The sequence below is a fragment of the Colobus angolensis genome, unplaced genomic scaffold (genome assembly GCF_000951035.1).
Source record: "Colobus angolensis palliatus isolate OR3802 unplaced genomic scaffold, Cang.pa_1.0 Scaffold233, whole genome shotgun sequence".
NCBI lineage: Eukaryota > Metazoa > Chordata > Mammalia > Primates > Cercopithecidae > Colobus > Colobus angolensis.
Window position 1 is genome coordinate 2438390 of NW_012115522.1, and position 21100 is coordinate 2459489.

Here is a 21100-nt window from a genome sequence, read left to right on the forward strand (position 1 = left end):
CCTGGGGGCAGAGCGAGACTCTGTCTCAAAAAAAAAAAAAAAATTAAAGTTTACTCATAGAACTAATACAGAATACAGTACAGATGCCCTGATTTATTACTCAAACATTCATGTAGCTTTGAAACCTCTACTCTCTTTGCTTTGCAGGCAGAGTATAATAAACAATTACTAGAGCAAAAAATTGTGGTCTTGAGTTTCTGGAAGATTTAATGTCTTCATCCTTATTTTGCATTTCCCTTACCCCAGAAGTTTCCCAATCCTTAATAAAGGAAATAATTATAGAACTGGAGAAAGATATTTTATTAAGCTAGAATAAGGTAAATAATAAAATCTTATATTAAGCTGGAACTGATATTTACAATCATGCTTTCCAGTCACATCAGTTTACAGATGAAAAAAAATCTGATCGTAGGAGCCAGAAACTCTGATTCCCAGGTTAGTGCTAACACTAATTTGCACAATAAATAAACACAAAAATTCCAGACATTCAGAAACTTAAGATCTACTAAATGTATGTCATTCAAAGGTTTTGTTAAGAGTTAAGAATTGTTATAAATGTGCAAACAGAAGCCTTCCATAGCTGGTCATAGACAAGGATTTCCTGTAGAAGGGGAAGAAAATAAAATTTTAAAACATATTTTCACAGAATACCATCTTTAAAAACCCTGTAACATGAGATAAATAGTATCCTCTCTATATAGGCACTTCTTTTATGCCTCAATCCTGCAAGACCCAAGTATTCATTCATTTATGCACTCAGCAAATATTTACTAAGCACCTATTACATGCTAGGCACTGGGAAATACAGCAATGAACAAAACCAAATTCCCGTTCACATGGAAGTTACATTCTTGTGGTAAAAGAATGTATTTTCAGGTCATGATAATTACAATGGAGAAACAAGAAGTGGGGAAATTTGATAGGGACAGTGGATGGTAGGATTACGATTTTAAATAGAATGCTCAGAGAAAGTCTTACTGAGAAAGTAAAATCTTAATAAAGATTTAAATAAGGTTAGGTTAGGCCTGGCACAGTGGCTCAAGCCTGCACTCCCAGCAGTTTGGGAGGCCAAAGAAGGAGGATCACTTGAGCTCAGGAATTCGAGACCAGACTGTGCAACATAGTGAGACCCCATATCTACAAAACATTTTTTAAAATTAGCTAGGTATCATGGCATGCACCTCTAGTCCCAGCTACTCAAGAGGCTGAGACAGGAAGATCACTTGAACCCAGAAGATTCAGGCTGTAGTGAGTGTATTTGCACCACTGTACTCCAGTCTGGGCAACGGAGCAAGACTCTGTAATTAATAAATAAATAAATGAATGAATGAATGAATGAATGAAGTTAGGCAGCAAGCCATGTAGATACGAGGGACAAAGCATTCAAGATCAAGATCTTGTAGCCTACCAGTTTCAAAGAAACTGCACGAAGACAATATGGTTAGAGCTGCATGAACAAAGTAACATGTGAGAACATGAAATCAGGGGCATGAGGGCCAGATCAAAGGAGAATCTACACTTGAAAATTTCTATTAAAAATATGAAATATTATCTTAGCTAACGTGGCTAACGTGAATTAAGTCAACAGCCTTAGTAGGGATAATCCAATTTAACAGGAGATTTAGCATGAATTGCTAAGGGTAGAATTTCTGATAATATCAACAGGTTACTCGAGACATTAATTTTGGACATTCCCAGCATCCATTAAATTGTACTTCAGAGTATTATCAACTCTTCCGACTAGCTTTGATGCATCATCAGTCAATTTACTAGGTGGTGAGTGCTGAAAGGAAGAAAAGAAGGCAGAAGATGAGAGAATTCATATGCTCTCAATTGCAAAAGAAGTGGAGAAGTGTTTTACTTTCCGTATCTCAGGAGGACATGCTAATATATAATTCAGAATAACCAGGTGGCCAGTCAGATAATGGTTCACAATTAAAAGCTGAAGTCTAACAAATTCCACAGAGCCAACTTACCCTTTACCCAATACTCGTAATACTGTAAGCAACTCAAGGACAACAGTTTATTTCTCTGCATTCCTCAGAGTCTACTATAGAGAGTTATTTTAGGGCCTCACATTTTATACTGCCTTGCTAATAGACATAAAAATTACCTGAATTCATGAAAAAAGGTTCTCCATCTGAGTTGTAGAGCATACATCTTTCTTACACACCCATCTTTAAACACCTGGGCTACAGATAAGCATCACATTTTCTCTTTCTTATGTTCCTCTATATTCCTCAAGATAATGTATTCTACTCCAAAACGACAAGGGTTTATCTCAATTTTATCTTCTAAAGTATCCATATGTTTCAGATCCCTTATCCTGAATTATTTTCCTCAGATATCTACTGACAAGCTCCTGGGTTCTCAAACTATAATGACAATTATAAACTACAATGTGCCATACAAATATACAGTGTTATATTTGTATTTATTTTGTGCAACCAAATATAATGAGGCCTCACAAAGTACCCATTGTTCTATGGATTTATATGTAACTATAGGTGGCAAGACCTCTTCGATCTTTAGAATAATTTCCAGACTCAAATTCTTTTTGAGGCTTTAAATTCTTTTATGCTATTTCTAACCAGCATTTTTAAATGAGCTAAAGTTATATCCTATGCTCTTTATTACTTATCTTATCTGAGCTAAGATACATAAAAATAATGATTTGAAAATACATATCACACACTATTGTATTTTTTTTTTTTTTTTTTGAGACGGAGTCTTGCTCTGTCACCCAGACCGGAGTGCAGTGGCACCATATCAGCTCACTGCAACCTCCACCTCCTGAGTTCAAGTGATTCTCCTGTCTCAAGCTCCCAAGTAGCTGGGATTACAGGCATCCACCACCATGCCAGGCTAATTTTTTGTATTTTTAGTAGAGATGAGGTTTCACCATGTTGGTCACACTGGTTTTGAACTCCTGACCTCAAGTGATCTGCCCGCCATGGCCTCCCAAAGTGCTAGGATTACAGGCATGAGCCACCTACCACGCCCGGGCAACACAATCGTATTAAGAATATCCCCTATGGGCCGGGCACAATGGCTCACACCTGTAATCCCAGCACTTTGGGAGGCCGAGGTGAGTGGATCATCTGAGGTCAGGAATTCGAGACCAGGGTGGCCAACTTGATGAAACCCCATCTCTACTAAAAATATGAAAATTAGCTAGGCGTGTGGCAGGCACCTGTAATCCCAGCTACCTGGGAGGCTAAGGCAGGCGAATCACTTGAACCTGCGAGGCGGAGGTTGCAGTGAGCCAAGATCGTGCCATTGCAGTCTGGGTGACAGAGCAAGACTCCATCTCAATAAAGAAAAAAAAAAAAGAATATGCTCTATGGATTTCATGATGGTTACGTAACTGTGAATATAGTAAAATTCATTGACCTGTATACTTAAAAGGGTAAATTGTATGGTATGTGAATTATATCTTAAAGTTATTTCAAAAAGTGTGGGGAAAAAAAACATATTCCCCATGAAAGGCAGAGAATAATGGACTCTTAAAATTCTGCCTTTATACTTTATGTTATGTCATATCCCACAATATTAAGTGTTATTAGATAAATTCAAAATATAATTGATAGGTCATCCTTTTAAACAGAAATTCACATCTGGAAAAATTCATTCTTTACTTGATAAACTAAAACAAAATACAAAAATGCTACACTAAGTGGTGCCAACTGCCCTCCTTAGCAGGTTCTTTTATCTATAACCTTCTCTCCAATCCTACTGCTATCTTACTTGAGACTCTTTCTGTTGTACTAATGTAATGATTTCCAACCACTCTCCCTACCTTCCGTCCTATTCTTGTTATACATCGTTAACAAAGTAATCTTCCTCAAATGAAAAACTGGGAGTTGGATAAAATAAGAGATTACAAAGAATAAGATTTTACGCAACACTGTTGTGTGTTTGATCTCAGGTTCTACCACTTGTTAGCAGTTTGATCTGGTACAAATGTCTTAATCTTGTTAAGCCCTCATTTCCTCTTCTGTAAACTGTGGACAATGATATGTTCCTCAAGGGATCCGTATGAGAATTAAAGATACAGTAGAAGAAGCTCCTAAAGTAGGCACCTAGAAATGTTAGCACTTTTGCCTCTTTGAAAGTTTGAAGCATTAACCTCTCTAAAAGCTATCACATCTTTAGGGAAACCTCTTAAGGAGGATAAAGTCACAGGAAGTAGTATTTGTAACAAAAATAACAACATTGGAATGGCCTATTGAGAACCCTTGCTTTTGAGTGGGGGAGTTTATTTGCAGAATCAAACTATGATGAGAAAGTTGTTTCCTAAATATGCAGAAATCCAGAGCTAGGCAGGTATCTCTCAGCCAAGAACTGCTTGGATGAGACTTGCTTTCCCCCAGCAACTGCAGGGACTTATTGTCCCGAGTTTCTTTCCAAAATTCAGGTTTTTACAGTGCCTCTAATGAACTTTTTAATTATTCTAATTATGAATAAATTACTATTTGAGAAAAAGAATCAAAGCAGTAGTTTCTAACCACCTTGAAGGAATTACCTTTTTCTTCCCAATAGCTGTGTAATCACTTTTGATGGATTGGAAACAGGTCCAACAAGAGGAAGAGAAGAAATGATTAGTGACAACTGTACACCTCTCTCCAGTGGGAATTTCTAAAAACTAAAATAAGGATACAGTACTGGAGACCCACCAGGTTAAGATTTTTGATCCAATGGGAATAGTAATCCAATGCTTGGAAACTTTAGCTCAAGTTCTTAATTCCTTTTCCAGGACCTCACAGAACAAACCACACTCAAAGGATACCATGAATGACTTCAGACAGAAAAACTTTTATTGGTAAGCTTTATTTTATTAATAATACTTAACCAATATCAATGATCATACTCTCCTGCTCCTTCAAATAATGACCAGACTCTAGAAAGAATCTTGGTAGAGATCATGAAGAGAACATAACAAATGTCTGTATTTTCTGTTTCTAGTTGCTAAAATTCTAAGTCTACACTTGTTGGATTTATAGGATATGAATAATTAAATGAACAGAAATGCAGTATTTGAATCTCATGATTCTGTATATTGTGACTAAAAAACATCAAGAGTAAAGGAAACTCCAAATAAAGATTTCAAAAGACAGACAATGATGATATGCAGAACTGAATATTGTAAAAATCAGTGGACCATCTAGGGGCAATACCTAGCCTGCAGCAGATGATGAGAGACTAGAATATGCAGAAAGTCAGAGCTAGAGAAACAAGCCAAGAATGTGTCTCTGTAGGTACAACAGTAGAGGGCAGAAACTCCTGGCTTAGGGGGCTGGATCAATCCTGTGGATGTATATTGACCTACACAGTATTTAAAAGTTGGGAGGCTGCATATAAATATTGAGGCTTCTGTTTTTATAGAAGAAGAAGTGCAGCATCTGTCACCACTGAGTTTGTAATCCCTCATGTAATCCCTTGATACAGGACATGCACCTTTCAGTTTACCACAGGGCAGAGTGACAGTGGTCACCCCACCATCTCTAGACAACAAGTATCAACTCTCATTTGTCATTGAAGGTTATACTGTGGTTTGTCCCATGCAAGAGACGTAATTCTTTACACTTATGTCTCTATGAGAAGTGTTAACGGTTCAGAGCATGCCACCCCAAAATATGTTACTTTGGCATATTGATTATCTTGAGTTAAGGGCACTAGAAAAACAGCAGATACAAGAAGGCACTCTGACCCTCCTTTCCTTCCTGAAAGCAGAAAATATCATTTCCATGTGAAAGGTGCCCTCTCTGTACCAGGAGGAAGGAAGACATTCTTATCACCAGAACCTGGGAGTTGAGGACAAGAGAAATCTGTACAAACAAACCTTGTCAAACTAACCCTAATCTGCCTAGTCAGTTTTCCACGACAAAGTGCTCTAGCCCATATCCCTCTGCCTTGTCATGTTTTCACAATTTACTACTCTTTGTCTACTCAGTATATAAGCTTTTGGTCCTCACTGCTTCCTTGGGTCTTCATTTTCTTGTGAGGGCTCCCATGTACATGTAAATTATTGAAAACAATTTGCATGCTTTTTCTCTTGTTAATTTACATCAGTTTAATCCTTAGGCCCAGTCAGAGACCCTAAATGTACACAGAAGAGATTTTACCTCCCCTATAGTGTGAAACAAAACAATCTATTTTTTTCCCCTTATACCTGGTCCACTTACTTATATTGTCTGGGCACTTCCTGAGCAATCATCAAATAAAATCAGATGGTGATGAAGCAGTTCACAAAAAGCAGGAGTCTAGAGTAGAAGCTAGGAATCAGACAAAACAAAAGCCAAAAAGCCAGACAAAGCCCCTCAGAGTTTAGTAACTGAAAAGGTAGCAGGATCCAAATTACAATACACACAACTTTTAACCCAGCAATGCCAGTAGTAGAGATTTATGCTACAGATACACTCATAAGCAAAATAATTTATGTTCAGTATAATTCTTTGTAGTATTATTTGTAACACCAAAAGATCAGAAAACACCCTAAATGTCACCATTAGGGGACTACATAAATAAGTTACAGTATAATCATACAATGCAACTATAAAAAAAAATAAGAAAATTGACTATGTGCTAATATGAAACAGACTCCAAGAGAAAAGAACAAGGAGCTGAATATACATATGTCAGTTGTGAAGGAGCAGCAGGAGGAAAGTGGGGAAGAACATAAATAACTATATATAGATTTGTTTTTACACATGCATGAAATATTTCTGGAAGGATACAGAAGAAACTGGTAGTATTAATTCCCTCAAGGAGGAGAACTTAGTAACTGAGGGATGGGGGCAGTTCTGTAGCAGGTAAAAATTAGTTTTAAAAATGTAACAAATTGGCTGAGCTGATTCCAAATATGACTAAGAAATTAAGTAATTACCAGAACTGGTGTGGCAATGACCCCCTCCCTCCATATATATGTTACTGTGCCTTGTTCAAGGATGCTGGAGATTTCAGAAGGAACCGAGACGGGGTGAAGGGGTGAGCAGAAGGAGACTGCGATGAACTAAGGACAATGGAATAAATGGCATGGTGTCTTTTTCCATCTGGCTCCTTGAACTGGGTCTAATTCAGTCTGGTACCTCCGGGGCACCCTGAAGACTGGCAGCTCTGAAGCACTAAAGACAGCATTTCTCACACGGCTACTATCTCTCACAGAGGACCCAGTAGCAGTGGCATTGAGAGATGCCACACTGGGGTGGCCTGAGAGAGGATGGACTTCCCAAGGGAGGCTGTAAGGAAGGAGTATTCATTTCTGTTCCTGAATACATGTCACATTCCATTCGAGGGCTCCTAGAAATACTGAAGAGGACTCTGAAAGGGCTGGAGGGGTTTGTGTAAGCAAGAGGAAACTAAAAGTTATTCTCCATCTCTGCCTTTGGTGATGAAGCCTAGAAGCAATCAACCTATAAAAATATAACAGTAATATGTAGAGAAGTAAAAGAACAGAAAACAATACTCTGGCAAGAGAACCAAAGGAAATTCTTACTGAATTTTTTTTAAACTTAGGCTACTGCTCACTGAACAGGAAGTAGAGAAAAAACATGAGGATGGCTGGAAAGAGGTTACTCAAGGCTCTGCTGGGAACCAACACACTTAGTTATGCAGTACCTACTTTCTAAAGTGAAATCTTTCAACTGCTTTAAAATGTTTCTTTTCTAAGCTACTGAAAGCAATGAGATCATGTTCTTGATTAAGTGCCAGGTTTTTTTCCTCTGCAACCCAGATTGTTGAAGTTAAAAAGAAGAAAAATTAGAAAAATAAAAAAGTAAAGGTAAGAAGATTTGGGAACAGAAAAGAGAGGGGGAAACCATAAATATATTTTAACAACCTAGTGGTAGAAAATTATGTAATGACCTAATATAGAGTTGTTTTGTTTTTTAAATTGAGGACATCTTGCCCTGTTCCAAAAATACAACAAAGTATTTATTTCAATTTAATTTATCTAACTGATGTTTTCCTATTCCATTTTATCCAGAGTTAACATATACAATCTCTTTGTGCCCCACAGCACAAAATATTTATAAATACATAGATGAGCCATTTGTAAAAGATAGTTTGTGCTGAAACCATAGAGCTTTCTGAACCATAGAAAAAGATATGAGGACTAGCCTTAGGTAATTTTGGTTTACATGTTTTTCACAAGGGGAAATAAATAACATTCACTACTCTAAACAATGGACAGTAAGATAATTTCTAAGATAAGCAAAAAATAAAATATACAAGAATTAGAAACTAAACTCCATCTTGAAATACAACTCCTAGAGGTTATAGAATAAATAACAATAACATGATCCATGTACTAATATTATTACTTTGTATCCACCACAGTGCCTTCCACCTATATCAGGAGCTATTTAATGTAATTTTATATGTGAATAGAACCTTTATACTTTTCAAAGTACCTTCACATTTCTCATTTGATGCTCACAATGCCCTGTGAAGTAGGTAGGGCAGGTTTCATTCAGTTTTACAATACTAAAAGAGACAGAGAAAAGTTAAGAGATAAATTATATGTCAGTTGTAAGTCAGAGACAGAATGCAAGGGTCCAGAACTCCTGGTCCAATGCTTGTCCAAAAGATGTCTGCAGACCATTATTCCTCCACCCACTCAATATTTATTATGCAACAACTGTGTTCTAGGAACTATTTTAGTCATTAGGAACATAACAGAGAAAAAGAACGTACGTATTTCTACCCTTAGGAAGCTTCCAGTGTAGTGAGAGTCATTACATAAATAACAATACAAATAAATGCAAAGTTGCACTTGTGATAAACATTATAATGGGGTATTGAGTGCTACAAGAACAAAAAATGTGGGAGAGTTGACTTTGTCAGAGAGATTAGGAAAGGATTCACCTTAGGAACTAACGATAAAGTTCACTGACTAGCCTTTTAAAAAAATCTAAAACAGGCCAGGCGCGGTGGTTCACACCTGCAATCCCAGCACTTTGGGAGGCCAAGGCGGTCGGATCACCTGAGGTTGGGAGTTCAAGACCAGCCTGACCAACACAAGGCAACCCCATCTCTACTAAAAATACAAAATCAACCGGGTGTGGTGGCCCATGAATGTAATCCCAGCTACTCAGGAGGCTGAGGCAGGAGAATTGCTTGAACCCAGGAAATGGAGGTTGTGGTGAGCCAAGACAGGGCCATTGCACCGTCTCAAAAACCATAACAAAAAAAACTAAAACAATTGTTTTTAAAAAGATAAAGCTCAGATCTGAAGGACAGACATTATATAGACAAAGAAGCAAAGGGAACATTACGTATAAAAGACCTACTATGGGAGGGGCCAAAATACAAGAGATTTTTTTAAAAAGCAGCCTGTTTTGACACACTGCCTGATCCCCAGCTTACTGCAATCAGAGTGTAAGGTTAGGGCTGGTGTTTTTTAACAAGCTCCCCAGCCGGGCCCAGTGACTCACACATGTAATCCCAGCACTTCAGGAGGCCGAGGCGGGTGGGTCACCAGAGGCCAGGAGTTCGAGACCAGCCTGGCCAACATGGTGAAACCTCATCTCTACTAAAAATACAAAAATTAGCCAGGCGTGGTGGTGGGTGCCTGTAGTCCCAGCTACTAGCGAGGCTGAGGCAGGAGAATCACTTGAATCCAGGGAGGCAGAAGTTGCAGTGAGCCGAGATGGCGCCACTGCACTCCAGTCTGGGCGACAAGAGCAAGACTCCATCTCAAAAAACAAAAACAAGAACAAAACAAAAAACAAGGTAAGGTTTCAGTGACTCCTGCCCTATTCCAATGATTATTTCAGAGCATCCAAGATGTTTCACTCAGGAATAGCGGGTGACTGTAAACAATGCAAAAATAGAAGAACTGCTACGTGCATTCAAAAGCTGCTAAATTATCTGCATTCTAGAGGGTGATATCATTTTTTGTTCTTTCCTTTTCTTTTTCTTTTTTTTTTTTTAATTTTTTATTTTTGAGACAGAGTTTGGCTCTTGTTGCCCAGGCTGGAGTACAATGGTGCAATCTCGGCTCACCGCAACCTCCGCCTCTGAGGTTCAAGCAATTCTCCTGCCTCAGCCTCCCGAGTAGCTGGGATTACAGGCACATGCCACCATGCCCGGCTGATTTTTTATATTTAGTAGAGACAGGATTTCACCATGTTGGTTAGGCTGGTCTGGAACTCTTGACCTCAGGTAATCCACCCACCTCAGCCTCCCAAAGAGCTAGGATTGTAGGCATGAGTCACCACGCCTGGCCTCTTTCGTTTTTTTAAACAGACAAAGTCTTGCTTTCTTGCCCAGGTTGGCCTGAAACTCCTAGCCTCAAACAATCCTCCCATCTTGGCCTCCCAAAATGCTGGGATTACAGGCCTGAGCCCCCATCATTTTTAATCTAGAAAGGAAGAATTTATGAAGGTGGTAACATCGCCCTAGGCTTTTAGGGGTGAATTGAATTTCCACAGATAGAAAAAGGCTACTACTCCAGATAAAGAAAAGAAGCAAATGAAAAGATACCCCTGGCCAGGTGAGGTGGCTCATGCCTGTAAACCCAACACTTTGGGAGGCCAAGGCAGAAAGGATCACTTGAGGCCAGGAGTTCAAGACCAGCTGGAGCAACATAGCAAGACCCTGTCTCTACCAAAAAAAAAAAAAAAAAAAAATTGCCAGGAGTGGTGGTGTGCACCTGTAATCCTAGCTACTCTTAAGGCTGAAGTTGGAGGATCACCTGAGCCCAGGAGTTCGGGACTGCAGTGAACTATGATTCTATGATTGTGCCACTGTATTCCAGTCTAAGATAATGAGCAAGACCCTGTCTCTTAAAAAACTAAAAATAACAAAAAAAAAAGATACCCCTTGCTGCTTCCTATGAGTGTGAATATTTTATTTTACTGTAGCCCTTCCTAAGTGGTACTTATTGTTAGAAATATCATTCCTATAATACCTGAAAGTTGCAGAGGTCTTGCAGCTTACAGATCTTTAATTTTATACTCACAACAAATTCTATTACATTGCAAGAGCAGATATTAATTTTCTCGATTTTGCAGATAAAACTAGCTGAGGGAGGTTTACTTGTGCAAAGTCACAATTCAACACTGCTCTTTGTTTTTAACATATAGATTCCTGACCAACATGATGTGGAAAACTTATCAAAGTCTGTTATCTGAAATATGGAGAACTGAGTAGGCCTGCGATACCAGCATACAAGAACTCTAGTATGACAAATTGAAACAAAAGCCTGTTATCCTGGCTTAAATTAATAAAGGCAATGAGCAAGAGGTCTCCTGAGGCAGTCAAAAAGAGAAAATGACAGACGGAGATTCAATGAGGGATCTATGATGACACCTAATAACTGAAGTATAAAAAAAAAATTATGGACAAGGGAGAAAAAACAAAACTAAGTAGCATAATATACTGAGGGACAAAAATGAATAGACGGCGGACACGTTTCACCTTCAAAACTTACTTTCTAATTTTTAAAGTTATTTTTCAGTTGTCTCCCATAAATTACCTTCAAGAAAACTTTGATGATCATCACACTTTCTAAATCTATGCTGTTCCTGGCTGTAAAACATGTTTATTCTTCTCTTCCTTTTCTAACACAGGGGGGCTCTAGAAATGATAAGAGACTTGCCTTTGAGATTAAACCTCCACTTTGCGCAAAATATTGTGGAAGATACAAAGTGGAGCTCTCCAGTTTCAAGGTTAGTATTTTGGCAACACTGGTAGGTACTAAGAATACTTCCCAAGATTGTATTGAAGAAAATGTGTTGAGTTGCACTCTATTTTCATAAACAAAAAGGACTTTTTTTAAATGGAAGAACAAAAATTTCAGAGCCATGATGAAAGAATTCCATGTCACACAGAAATTGATCCAAGGAACTGGAGGCCTTTGGGTTATGAATCTATCTGGCCTATAAGCAAGTACTCTTAAGAGACAATAATGTTGTACATATAAGAATAATTTTCCTTTAGGGTGGCACAAAGTTAGAAAGAACAGAGATTAGGAATAAACATTAACTGCTAGTGAGAAAAACAGAATTTCAATGACTACGGATAACAAACAACTTATTACCACAACCCAAAAGATTTAGGACATCTGTACAGAAATGCTGACACCCACTTCAAAACCACTAGAACCAGTTTATAATTCTCTTTTTCCATCCCAGCTATGCTATCCTCACTAGCAATCTTACATCTTCCTTCTTGTCTGGCTGACTGGAAAGGTGGTGCACTAACAACTGAAAAATATACATATAGAAAGAAGATGATAGCCTATTTTTTCCTTTCACTCTTTTCAATACTACTGTCTTATATCCTGTACTCCCTAAAATGAAGAATAATAATGTACTTTAATTGTATTAATTGAACAAAATTCTATATTCCTGTTTTTATATTAAAAGTAGAATGAACGTAATTTTTTAAAATCTTTCTTGCCCCCAAAACCCTCAGCACAGCTCTTTGAAAGTGGCCTTGGTTGCTGTTTTTTTTTTTTTAACCCTCTGGTTCAGTGGTCCTTGATGGAAAAAATACTCTTAACCTGTGTAATATAGAAAGTTTAAATTTATAATGGATGAATCTCTATAACCTAACTCTCAGATATTAAGAAGATTCATTTTCTCTGTGCCAAAGACAAGTGGATTTGTGAAGCCATAGAGTTCATCTCATTTGATATGAAATCATTCTCATTTTAGCTCAAAGTGCCTAATATGTTCTTGGGAACCACTTAACTATCTTTCATTTCTCACAGTGGATAATTACATGTTTTAGAGTACAGCTGAATCTCACTACAACTAAAAAAGTACATGGAGAAAATTTCTAGGCAAAAAGTACTCTAATGACCAGTTTTATTATTATTATAGTTCAAATGTATAATACATAGTATATATTTATAATGTTATATTAATTCATATAATTACAAATGATATTATTATTATCTCTATATTTTAATTGCTCATAAAAGTAATACTGGTGAAAGGGACTGGTCTGACATAAAACTACAGAGTGTAACAGTGTGAGCAGTTCCTCTCTTATGAGAAAAAAAAATGTGATTACACCCACTTTTGATTCCTACAGTCAAGAATCAGAGGGTTAAAATAAACTGGAGTTTATACATTTACTGAAACATTAAAAAATTTTACACTCCCCTTAGCAGATAATTATAGTTAGTATTGTGAAAAAGAGACATCTTTTCATACTTAGCATTTTGAGGAACTATTAAGGATCAACTATGTATAATAACAACAATGGTGATGATGACACATTGAGTAAGAACAGCAAGAGCACTTTATATATATTTTCTTTTCTATTTTTTTATTTGACCCTCTATGTAATTCTAGAGAGCAGGCATCAGTATTACCATTTTACAAAAAAAAGAAAGTCAACACACAGAGAAAATAACAAAACACTAATTTACTAAACCGTATCTTTGATAAGTGTCAGAGTCAAGATTACATATTAGAGGTTCCTGACTAAGCTCAGTACACTCTTTTCTATACTACACTGGAGTAATGCATCGCAAAATAAAGCTGCAAATTATACCCATCTCATGGTGCATGTCCTTTTGTAATGTGACCTTGCTGCTCTTCCATCATATCTTTAGAAGTTTATAATTTGATAAAATAGAATTTATCAATATTCTCTTATTGTTCATGTTTTTTGGTTTCTCTCTAAGAAACTTGGCTTTAGCAAAGTTATATTTTCTTCTGTATTTCTTCTGGAATCTTTATCCTTCCACCTCTTAGGTTTAGGACTATAATCTACTCAACTTAATTTCTGTATATAGTATGAAATAAGAGTCAAGAAATGCTCCCCCTTACCCTCAAATGGATATTCAGTTCTTCCACCTCCATTTCCCCAATGAACTACCTTGGCATATTTGTCAAAAATTAATGAGCCATAAACAAAAGTCTTTCTAGTCTCTATTTTGTTCAACTGATCTATCCTATGCTAACATCACATAGTCTTTAGTTGTGTAATTCCTCTAATTTTTTAAAAATTGGCTTACTGTAGGTATTCTGAATTTCCATATAAATGACAGACTAAGCTTATCAAGTTCTATAAAATCCTCCCAGGGATTTGATTGAGATTGGGTTCAACCTCTGGAATAATTTGGAAAGAACTGAAAATTACAAATTATTGAGTCTTCTGATCCATTAACATAGTATATATCTTAATTTATTCAGGTTTTAATTTATGTCAGCAGTGTTGTATATTTTTCAATACCAGGTCTTGTACACATTTATTATTTATTTTTAAGTATTTCATTTTTTGATGCCACTGTAAGTGGCAATGTTATTGTGCTTTCCCTTTCCAATTGTTTATTTCTAATATAAGGTTGTACAGAACTAAAAAGGATTTCTGTATATTATTTCATATATCCTGTGACTTTATTAAACTAACTTAATAATTCTAAGAGTTTTAAAAAACATATCCCTTAGGATTTTTTTTTTTTTTTACAAGCACAATTAGGTTGTCTATGAATAGAGACAGCTTTGGTTCTTTTTCCTGTAGTCCACATGCCTTCTATTTTCCTATTTTACTGGCGAGGAGCTATAGTATATTACGAATAGTAGTAGTATCTGCAGAAATTCTTGCCCTGTTGCCAGTCACAAGAGAATAGCATTCAGTCTTTCACCATCAAGTACAATGTAAGTTTTGGGTATTTAGTAGATACCCTCTCTCAGTTTAAGGAAGTTCTTTTCTATGCCTAGTTTGCTAAGTTTTGGGTTGCTTTTGGATTATGAATGATGTCTTTCTGCATCTATTGAAATGATCATAGTTTTTCTACTAGAGTCTGTTAATATGGTGAATCATATTGATTTTAGATTGTTAAACCATCGTTACATTTTTTGATATACAAACCTTTTAGTCATCAGGTATTAACCTTTTATTTTTATACTGCTGGATTCAATTTGTTATTTTGTTTATCATTTTCTAATATTTTATTAAGGATTTCTGCATATGTTTCTAAGGGACACTGGCCTACAGATTTCCTGTAATGTCTTTGTCTTAGTATTCTAGTAATCCTGGCCTCATGAGTTGAGAAGCGTTACCCTTCTTTTCTGTTTTCTGAAAGAGTTTATATGAAATTGGCATTCATTATTTCTTCCTTAAATATTTGGAAGAACATTAATTAATTCACCATTAAGCCATGGAGTTTTCTTTGCAGGAAAGGTTTTTAGCTATAAATCCAATTTCTTTAAAAAACATATTACAGTCCCACTATAGACTTTAATAGGGGTTTTCAGATTATTTCTTCTTGAGTGAGCTTTGATAATTTGTGTCCATCAAGAAATATGACCATTTATCAAAGTTGTCAAATTTACAGGAATAAAGTTGTTCATACTATTCTCTTATTCTTTCAATGTTTGTAGATTCTGTAGTGATATCACCTCTTTCATTCCAGATATTGGTAATGTGTGCCTCTTCTTTTTTTCTAGATCAGTCTACCTAGAAGTATATCAATTTCACTGATCTTGATTTCAAAGCACCCAGCTTTGGGAGGTTCACTGATTTTCTTACTTTTCTATTTTATTGATTAATGTTCTTGTATTTATTTCCCTCTATTTACTGTGGGTTTAATTTGCTCATTTTTATCTAGTTCTTTAAGCTGTAAGCTCAGATCACTTATTTGGCAGTCTATTTAGTTTACAGGTCTCTGAATCAAGAGTTCCCATACTGGAGAAACTGAATTTGAGAAGCCTTATTCACATAGGGACCTGGTATAGATCAAGAGATCATGGACTTGGAGAGTATGGTTGCAAACAGGTATGGTTTTTTGGTATTTAGGGAGAGGATGAGTGTTTGCATGTGGGAGAAATATGAACTGCAGTGGCTAGAGGGTAGACCATGATAGACTATTTACATAGATCATCAAAATTGCTCCTTTACAATGTGACTTTGCCCTTCTTTCCATCAAAAAAAGAGTACAGGATCTGACTGGACTTGGACCTGCTTTTATAAGCAGAATGTGACAAAAATGAGGTTATATGACTTTTGACTATAAATCTGGTGCCTCTGCTAGCTTCTGCTTTTCACTTTCTTGGAGAGCTACGCAGAGATCACCATGTAAAGAAAATGATCTAGTTTACTGGAAACTGCCTTAGTTTTCTGATTTAATACCAGATCTCCATCATCAGGGAGAACGAAGGCACCCCAAGCAACAGTTAGATATGCAGTTAAGGCCATTTTGGACCTTCTAGCCCAGTCACACCTCTGCCTAAATGCAGCTCCTCAGTAAGCACAGACAAAACCAACAGAATAACAACCCCATCAACCTTCAAAATCATGAGAAATAGTAAATTCTTGCTGTTTTAAGTCATGTAGTTTTGAAGTGGTTGATCAGTCTACAAATAAACTACTGAGTACTGATAAAAAATAGATGAAAAGGTTTTGTTCTTGAAGGTTTGATAATAAGGGGAAAACATACGGAAGAATAAAGTTGACTGAAATACTGCTAACCCTACTTTTTTAAAACTATGAAAGTAAAAAGAAAAAAAAGATAAGTATGAGGCAGAAAAGCTTATATAAGGACTTCCCATAATTTATACACTAGTTTTACACTATCAGTGTCTACTAATCCCTCTCTTTAAAAAGCAGAATTTACAAGCCATTCTCAATGGGACTCAGAATCACCCTTCAAAACCGTAACTCAAATAATGTAATACTCCCACTTAAAATCTTGCAATTGGCTTCCTACTGTACATAGGATAAAATTCAAATTCCATCTCATGATCTATACTGCCTTATAAGATTTGGCATCTGCCCTTCACTCACCATTCCCTAGGCACAACTGCCTTCTTTCTGATCCTTGAATACCTCAAGCCCATTCTTCCTTTTAGATATTTTAACTGTTCTTTCTGCCTAAAATATTCTTGTCACATTTGGTTCCTTCTTATTACTCAGGTACTAGTTTAAATGTCACGTCAAAGAGACCTTTCTTGAGCCCCTAAGTTTAAAATACTATCATAACCCTGACTTATATGCTTCTAGCACTTACTACTATCTAAAATTATTTATTATATATGTCCTCCCAACCCTATCAAAGTAGAGATTGTTTCAGGCTCGTTCACCATTCCATCCCAGGATCTTACACAGTGCCTGGCACATAAAAGGTTCTTGTTTTCCTAGTAATTACATTATGCAAAGATAAGGTATTGGCTGGGTGCAGTAGCTCATGCCTGTAATCCCAGCACTTTGGGAGGCCATGGCAGGAGGATCACTTGAGCCCAGGAGTTCAAGACTGGCCTGGGCAACATAGGGAGATCCCATCTCTACAAAAATGAAAAAATAAGCTGGGCACAGTGGTACACTCCTGTGGTCCCAGCTACTTAGGAGGCTGAGGTGGGAGGATCACTTGGGCCTGGGAGGTAGGGGCTGTAGTGAGCTGTGATTGTAACACTACACGCCAGTCCGAGTGACACAGCAAGATCCTGTCTCAAAAAACAATGACAACGACCAGGGTAAGGTATTAGTTTTGGACTTTCACTCCACCCCACTGAGAAGGGGGATGTGAAAGACCAAGCTCCCCATTAATGGAAAACTAAGTATTTTGAAAGGTACAAGTATTAGGTTATCTAATAAGTTGTCACACTTAACTAAATACGGTCTCCTCTAGTACAACCCCTACACTTCATGCTACAGACCAGGACTATGCATGAGCACAGGAAGCAAAACTAGTGTTTCCACGGAAAAAGTTTAGACTATAATTGTCTTCACGGAATAACTGAATGCACAATCTAAACTGTCACTATATAACTTTCTACATTTGTTATTTTAATCATGTGAAATATATATTAGGTGTTGGAAAATAATCTAGCTAGATTTTTAAATCTCCTCACCTACAATGAGATGTAAAACTTACTATTAAGTTTAATGTAAAAAATCACTTTTTGAGTTAACATTTCATGCCAAAAGTCAACATGGTAACAACAACAACAAAATAAGAGGGTTGAGGAGAAAGGGCAGAAAAATTGTTCCCAAAATGATTTCTGATGACTCTCTCAGTACCATGTCATATAATCATAGATCATTTACCAATCATTTATATTCAGAATATACAGCTAGGTGCTAGGTGACATGTTTCCTACCATCAAAAGTTTAACAACCTAAATGTCAAGATAAGAAAAATATAGTCAACACAAATCAAACAATAAGGATGCACAGGCTAAATAACACATGGTACAAAAAATATATGTTACAATTGATTCAAAGAAGTGAATGATCACTGAGGCTCTGATTTCAAAAAGGAAGATTTCAAAAAGGATATAGGAGGAAAGAAGCGAGGGAGGGAAGGAATTCCAGGGAAGTGGAATTGCTATAACAAAGATGCTGAAAAAGAAAAAAACACAATGTATGCTTAAGGATACTGATTAGACTGGTTTGATTTAAACCTGGGGCTGGTAAAGGTAACAGTGAGGGAAAAAGACAAAGCCTAATAACCATAGTGATATTTGCATAATACTTCACTTATGTTGTTTGACTATCAAAACAGCAGCACAAGAAAGGGTAGATTGTAGAGGGCCTTGAATATCAGGTTATAAATATCTAGCAGCAGTATCTACGTGTCTACGATGGAATACTCCATCATTAGAGGATAAAGAAACTGGAGGCAGGGAGACTAGTTATGACCATTCAGCAATAAGCTAAAAAGGACCCAGGTTAAAGTGACAGCAGTGGGAACAGAAAGGAAGAAATTTGTAAGGTGATAGTGATAACTGGGGAAGGAGATAAAAAGGCTACCAGGTCTTGGACCTCAGTTACTAGAAGGATGGTAGAATTGAGAGAAATATTTAAGTCCAGATGGGGAGGAGCTCTTTTTAGTAGTAAAGAGTCTAGTTCGGACATATGAGTTTGAAGCTACAGCAGCACATCTAGTTTCTAGAACCCCATCACTCATTCCAAAGACAGTCTTCTATGCCTACCATCACCCTAACCAAGAGAAATATGTTTCCCTGACGTTAGGCCCGGTGCCCTTCTTTCTCAAAAAGACTGCTGATGTAGGAGGCAGGAAGAAGGAGTGACTTATGATTAGAGAGTCTCCATTGGGGGGGTGGGGGTTAGAAACGTTCTGGAATTAGATAGAGGCAATGGCTATTCAACACTGTGAACACACTAAATGCTACTGAATTGTACACAGAGGTACAGTAAAAAGGATCAAGAGTGTGGGTGGGCAGGGGACAGCACTGCTTCACTTTAAAATAGTCAAAAGTGGGCCTCACAAATTTATTTCTTCAACTCGGAAATTTCCTCTGAGCTCCAGACATGCATATTCAACAGCTTATCAAAGTCAAGCAGGTCCAAATGGAATACATAAATGCCTGTCCCATCTCTCTATCCCAAACAAATACAATAAACAATAACAACCATCCTAGTTCAATAAAGAGCAATAACCTCCAAGAACACTGTAAAAGCCAGAATTTGAAGCTATTCTTAGTATCTTATACTCTCTCATTCTTCCCCATATCCAATTCAAAGTCCTATCAATTTTACATCCTAAATATTTCTGGCATTTGTCATCTGTCTCCATCAATAGCCATCACCATTGCCACCACTACTACCCAAATGCAGGCTACCATCACCTTTATTTTATCAGTCTTCATTCATCTTGCCTTCTCACTTTCCTTCTCACAATCATTCTTTACAGAGCAACGAGAATGAGATTTTCCAAACGTATCTTTCAACTTGCTTAAAACACTTCATATGCTTTCATTGCTCTTATGATGAAGACCAATTTCCTTAAAACTTGATACAAAAGGCTATGGGTAATCTGACCCCATTCCACCCTTTCATACTCCTTTTGTACCACACCTCTCAGATTTATTTCCCCCAAACTTTATTGGGGCATAAGAGACAAAGAGAAATTATATATATTTAAGGCATGCAATGCGATGTTTTGATATATGTACACATTGTGAAATGATTACCACAATCAAGCTAATTAACATATCTATCACTTCACACCATGTAGTTAACATGATGTACATTAAGTCTCCAGAACGTATTCATCTTATAACCAAAAGTTTGTACCCTTTGACCAACACATCCCCATTTCTCCCCCTGCAACCTACCTTTGGTAATTACCCTTCTATTCTATTTCTATGAGTTCAACTTCCAAAGATTCTACATACAAGTGAGATCATGTGGTATTTGTCTTTCTGTGCCTGTTTTATTTCACTTAGCATAATGTCCTCCAGGTCCATCCATGTTGCCACAAATAGAAAGTTATCCTTATTTTCTCTTTGATACAACAGTATCTTTGTTTCCTAATGAATAATTTTGCATTGTGCATATGTGTGTCATACACACTCTACATTTTCTTTATTCATCTGGGGACAGAATTTAGGTTGTTTCCATATCTTGGCTATTGTGAATAATGCTGAAATGAACCTGAGAGTACATGGATAGTGACTTTATTTCCTCTGGATATATATCCACAAGTGGGATTGCTGGATTTTTTTTTTTTTTTTTTTTGTTGAGACGGAGTCTCACTCTGTCGCCCAGGCTGGAGTGCAGTGGCCGGATCTCAGCTCACTGCAAGCTCCGCCTCCCGGGTTCACGCCATTCTCCTGCCTCAGCCTCCCGAGGAGCTGGGACTACAGGCGCCCGCCACCTCGCCTGGCTAGTTTTTTGTATTTTTTTAGTAGAGACGGGGTTTCACTGTGTTAGCCAGGATGGTCTTGATCTCCCGACCTCGTGATCCGCCCGTCTCGGCCTCCCAAAGTGCTGGGATTACAGGCTTGAGCCACCGCGCCCGGCCGATTGCTGGATTTTATATAGTCATTCTGTTTGTAATTTTTTGAGGAATTTCCATGCTGCTCTCCATAACAATTGTACTAATTTGCATTCCCAACACACCTGTCAGATTTCTTGACCCTAATCATACCAGCTGATCCTTATACTTGTCAAATTCCAACTTACTACTGGGCTTCTGTTTGATTGGTTTTCTCTTCTCTCTTAGCCTGGTTAACTTCTATTGATCCTTCAGATCTTAGCTCAAGAGGTACTTTCTTGAGAAGTTTTCACTGACTTCCCATACTAGGGCAAACTGGTATGCATAATACCCTGCATCTTTACTTTAGAACAGTTGTCTATGGTAATAGTAGTAGTTCCTTTTTTTTTTTTTTTTTTT

General features: G+C 37.2%; 1 protein-coding gene across 3 annotated transcripts in view; it reads right to left on the reverse strand.

Annotated features, from left to right (window-relative positions):
- HMBOX1 (homeobox containing 1) overlaps positions 1–21100 on the reverse strand; it is a 166859-nt gene that overhangs the window by 108649 nt on the left and 37110 nt on the right. The window lies entirely within an intron of this gene.